The following is a 5794-nucleotide window of genomic DNA, read 5'->3' on the forward strand; positions in this document are numbered from 1 at the left end:
TCACTTCAGAGGTGCTTGTTTATCAAGGTGAAGGTAGAAGAAAATATTCATTTAACAAATTATTCCACCCCAACTGGCTTCTCATAACGCTCACACTTCCTCAAGAGTTGGTTTGTGCTTCTTGCCATGTTTTAGCCAGATATTTTCCTGCCTATGGGACTGGCTACTTTTACTTCAGGTCATTCTAGTAAATTGCACGAATTGAGTATTGTTCATAACTGTAAACCTTTGGATTCACAACTACACACATTTTTGCTTTGTTTTTCTCAGTACCATAGTCCTTGAAAAGATGGGTTAATTTGACATCGTGCAATGTATCTATCTTATTACATTTAGTTCTCCCACAGAATCTATTAGTGACTAATGTTACAGGCTTTGAATAATCTGTTTCTTTCTGCTTTTGTCCTAATAGCACTTTCAATCACAGTTAGATCCAAAGAACAACTGACTTAAGGTGACTTCTTTTTTTTTTAATGTATTATTTTTCATCTGTACCCAAGGGGGTCTAAGGCACTTTAATAATGAGCATGTAAAGGAGAAAACTGGGACCTAATGATTCACAAGGGTATTAGCAGCAGGTCTCTTATCTGATACCTACTCAACATTTCAGCAACTTCAGGCGTGCTACCATGGTTATCAAGGCTATTGCCTTGGTAGATCTTGCAGCATGTATCTGTGGATCTTACATGAAGCAAACATTTTTTAAGTGTGGGGCTTTGGGCTTTGTTGGATCAAATAGCACTTCCTGCAACAGAACACATATGCGCACAGGCACATTTCCCAGACACAGGGACTTTATAAAGTTGTATAGTAGTGGACCCCAACCTTTTTGGCATCAGGGACTGGTTTCATGGAAGACAAATTTTCCACAGACTGCGAGATGGGAGAAGATGATTTTGGGATAAAATTGTTCCATGTCAAATTATCAGGCACCAGATTATTATAATGAGCATGCAACCTAGATTCCTCCATGCACCGTTCACAAAAGGCTTTACACTCCTATGAAAATTTAATGCCTGATGATCTGACAGGAGGTGAAGCTCAGGTGGTAACACTTACTTGCCCACCACTCACCTCCTGCTGTGCAGCCTGGTTTCATTATCGTAACAGGTCATGGAACAGTACCTGTCCATAGCCTGGGGGTTGGGGACAACTGCTGTATAGGACAATAACTGCTTTATATTTATTATATTTGCAAGCTTTGGATCTATCAGCTTTTGCTGGCTGGGGACTTTGGAATAGATGGAGCTTAATATGGCTTGGCTCTGTGTCCCCACCCAAATCTCATGTTGATTTGTAATTCCCAATGTTGGGGGAGGGACCTGGCAGGTGGTGATTGGAACATGAGGGTACATTTTCCCCTTGCTGTTCTCATGATAGTAAGTTCTCGTAAGATCTGATGGTTACAAGCATGTGGCACTTTCCCCTTCGCTCTGTCTTCTCCTGCTCCAGCCATGTAGGACATGCCAGCTTCCCCTTCACCTTCTGCCATAATTGTAAGTTTCCTGTGGCCTCCCCTGGCCATGCTTCCTGTATAGCCTGTGGAACCGTGAGCCAATTAAATCTCTTTTTTAAAAAACTAAGTTACACAGTTTCAGGTATTTCTTTATAGCAGTGTGAGACTGGACTAATGCAGAGCTTCTGTTTCCTGATGCTTTAAACAGGCTTCACACTACTTATATATGCAATTTGTATCATTGTCTTTTTACAAATTTTTATTTTTTAGAGACAGAGGTCTCACTGTATTGCCCAGGTTGGCCTTGAACTCCTGGGCTCGGGTGATCCTCCCACCTCAGCTTCCTGAGCAGTTGGGGTTACAGGTGTGTGCCACCATGCCCAACAGCTTTTAAAATACAATGTTCAGCCTGGAATGATTTTACAGTATTAATGATCATGCCCTAACAGTGGCAACACAGCCTTCTACTTTCTGGAGAACTGGTGTGTTGTTCTATTAACAACATTAAAGAGGTCATATATTGAGAAGATTGTGACAGCATAACAGATCTCCTGTGATGTGGTGAAGGGGTCAGATACTTGATTAGAAGAGTGCTGAGTCTCTTTAACATCTCTGTTTTTATTCATGACCTTATTTGCAAAGATGAAATTGAACTGTTGCTGCGGTATTGATTCATTCCATGTAACCCTGAGAGAGACAACAGTAAGCTTTATGGCGATGGATGTACACTTCAAGATGATGGACACTTCAAGCCTTTTTTTCATAGCTTTTCTTCTTAATGATTTCATTGTCTTCAGGCTCAATTGATGATGGGGCTGAGCTCCAGGGAAAAGAAGGTTAAGAGGGGAGGGAAGATGTGTCTTAAGAGATAGATCAGTGCTCTGGTACACGTTTCACTAGGCTCATTTCTCAAAGCAATAATGAAAGTAGATAGGGGATAAATATTGAAGTGCACCGTGTGATCACAAATATGTGAGAAAATATGTATTGCAAAACAAAGGACAAAATACATCAATATGTTAACAGTTGTTAATTGTGCGTGAGAATAGAATTGACTGGCTTGTATTTTCTGCAGTTTTTGAATTTTCCATGTTGATTTTGCATTATTTATTTATTTTAATAAATAAGAGAGGTTTAATTGACTTACAGTTCTGTGTGGTTGGGGAGGCCTCAGGAAACTTACAATCATGGCAGAAGGTGAAGGGGAAGCAAGGCATGTCTTACATGGTGGCAGGAGAGAGAGCAAGCGAGGGGGGAAGTGCCACACTTTTAAACCATCAGCTCTCATGTGAACTCTATAATGAGAACAGCAAGAAGGAAGCCCACCCCCATGATCGAATCATTTCCCACCAGGCCCCTCCACTGACACATAGAGATTACAATTAGACATGAGATTTGGGTGGGGATGCAGAACCAAACCATATCAGAGATTTTCTCAGATCTGATACAACTGTTATACATTTCAAGAGTACAACAGCCATTGAAAGAAAAATGAAGAAATTTTAAAAAGATAGGAATCAGATGGTGAGACTATCATTCATCCTCACCTTACAGCTTTAACACAGGCTGGCTAGCCTCTTGGACGTTTACATTTAGGTGAATGGGTGGGTGACCTCAACCATATTCCATTCTCGGTTATTTCTTGGCCTCCACTGGTCAGAATTCAAAGTGCAACATTTCTCTAGGATATTTTGTTTCCCTTATTCTCTGCATCTTGAGCGGAAAGCTCCAGAAGGGTGCAGTAATTGCTCAATGACATAAAATTTTCCAAAGAGTCAGAAAGCCAAAGTCAGCCCAGTGAGAAAACAAATGAAGCAAATACTAAAATGACATTGAGGGCAGAGGCCCCCCTGGAACCTGCCAAAAAGATATGAAGTTTGATTGGAATAATTATTTTAATTGAATTATCATTTTAAATCAATGAAAGGAAATTATTTCAATGGATAAATGCCAAATCCTGTGCATGGGATCCTTTTGTTCGGCTGTGTGTTGGGAGTCTAAATGGTCTGCATGATGGCTGGGCACACTCATGCCCTCTTTAATAAACACTCTCAAAACCTCTCACAATTGAGCTTCACACCCAGGGTTGCAGACCTAGGCTCTGCTGAGCCCTGTAATGGGATAACTCAGGGTGATTATGTGGTTTAGTAACTATCTATAAATTAAGAATAGTGTTTGAAGGCTGCCAATAACGACCTCAGTTTCCCAGTATCTCCCAGAGAAGTGAATTAATTCTTTTAAGAGTTCGGGGCAAAGGCAAGCCAGGACAGAGAAGATTAGCTCCTTCTATTTCTTCTCTTCCATAATTGGTTACCTTTATGGTCCCTCACAGGGCACTGGAAGTGTTTCACACAATCTCTGGGTCACGATAATAATGTACTTCAAAAAGGAGGCTGATTATGTTGACTGAAATCCATCCTGGCAAAAGGCTTTTGCTATGCATTATTTTTTAGTGGGAAAAATAATTTTATGAATTAAAAATGTAAAGAAAAAACTTCCACGTGTGATAGATAGGTGAAGCAAGATGGCAGAATAGAAGGCTCCACCAATCATCCCCCTCTTCAAGGACACCAAGTAAACAACTATCTACGCAGAAAAAAAAAAATACCTTCGTAAGAACCAAAAATCAGGTGAGCACTCATGGCACCTAGGTTTAACTTCATATCACTGATAAAGGCACTGAAGAGATTTTTAAAAAGTCTTGAATAGCCAATGTTACCCCTCCCTCACCCCCAACAGCAGCAGCTTGGTGCCGAGAGCATCTCCGGACGCTGCAGGGGAGGGAGAGCACAGCAATTTTGAGGAACTGAACTTAGTGTTGTCCTGCTAGAGCAGAAAAGAAAAGTGGACCAAACTCAGCTGACACCTGCTTACTAAGGGAGCATTTAAACTAGTGCTAGCCAGAGGGGAATTGCCGATCCCAGTGGTCAAACCTTGAGTTCCTGTAAACCTCACCACCAAGGGCTACAGTGCTCTGTGTCTCTAAATGAACTTGAAAGGCGTTCTAGGCCATAAGGACTGCAACTCATAGGCAAGGCCTTGTGCTGAACTAGACCCAGAGTCAGTGGACTGGGGGTGGTACGTGACATACTGAGACACCAGCTGGGCAGCCAAGGGAGTGCTGGTGTCACCCGTCCTATAACACCCCAGGCCACACAGTTCCAGTCTGCAATACAAACCCATTTCTCCTGCTTGAGGAGAGGAGAGGGAAGAGTGGGGAGGACATTGTCTTGCATCTGAGACACCAGCCAGCATGAAGCACCCATACCAGGCCCTAGGTCCCAGATGATATTTCAATACACACCCTGGGCCAGAAGAGAGCCTGATGCCTTGAAGGGAAGGGCCTAGTGGTGGCAGCATTCATCACCTGCTAACCGAGGAGGCCCTGGGCCCTAAATAACCAGCTGCAAAACCCAGGTACTACATTAAGTGTCTTTGGTGAGCATCTGAGACTTGCTGGCTGCAGGTGAAATTCAGCACATTCTCAGCTTTGGTGGCTATGAGGCAAAACTCTTTCTACTCGAAAAAAGCAGAAGGCAAAGTAAAACGGACTTTGTCTTGCACCTTAGGTATCAACACAGCCACAGAGGGACAGAGCACCAAACGGGTTCTTGGGTTCCCCAATTCCAGGACTTGACACCCGGACTGCATTTATGGACCTACCCTGGGCCTGAGGGGAGCCCACTGCTCTGAAAGGTGAGTCCCAGGCCAGGCAACATTCACCACAAGCTGACTTAAGAGCCCTTGGGTCTTCAGAGAATGTTGGTTGGTAGTCTGGCAGTACTCCTCATGGCCTGGGGTGGCAGTGGTTACAGGGTGAGACTCCTCTGCTTGTGGAAAGGGGAGGAAAGAGTGGGAAGGACTGTGTCTTGCAGTTTGAGTGCCAGCTTAGCCACAATAAAATAGAACACAAGGTAGACAGGTGGCATTCTTCAAAGAAATAGAAAAAATAATCCTAAAATTTATATGGAACACAAAAGACCCCAAATAGCCAAAACTAGCTTAAGCAGAAAGAACAAAACTACAGGTATCATTTTACCTGACTTCAAGTTATACTACAGAGGTATAGTAACCAAAATAACGTGGTACCAGCATAAAATCAGACACATAGACCAATGGAATGGAATAGAGAAACTAGAAGCAAATCCACACACTTACAGTGAACTCATTTGCAACAAAGGTGCCAAGAACATATACCGGGGAAGAGGCAGTTTCTTCAATAAATGGTGCTGGGAAAACTGGATATCCATCTGCAGAAGAATGAAACTAGACCTCTATCTCTTGCCACATTAAAAAATCAAATCAAAATGGATTAAAGATTTACATCTAAGACCTCAG

This window comes from Hylobates moloch, unplaced genomic scaffold, assembly GCF_009828535.3.
Source record: "Hylobates moloch isolate HMO894 unplaced genomic scaffold, HMol_V3 SCAFFOLD_7, whole genome shotgun sequence".
In the NCBI taxonomy this organism is placed as follows: Eukaryota; Metazoa; Chordata; class Mammalia; order Primates; family Hylobatidae; genus Hylobates; species Hylobates moloch.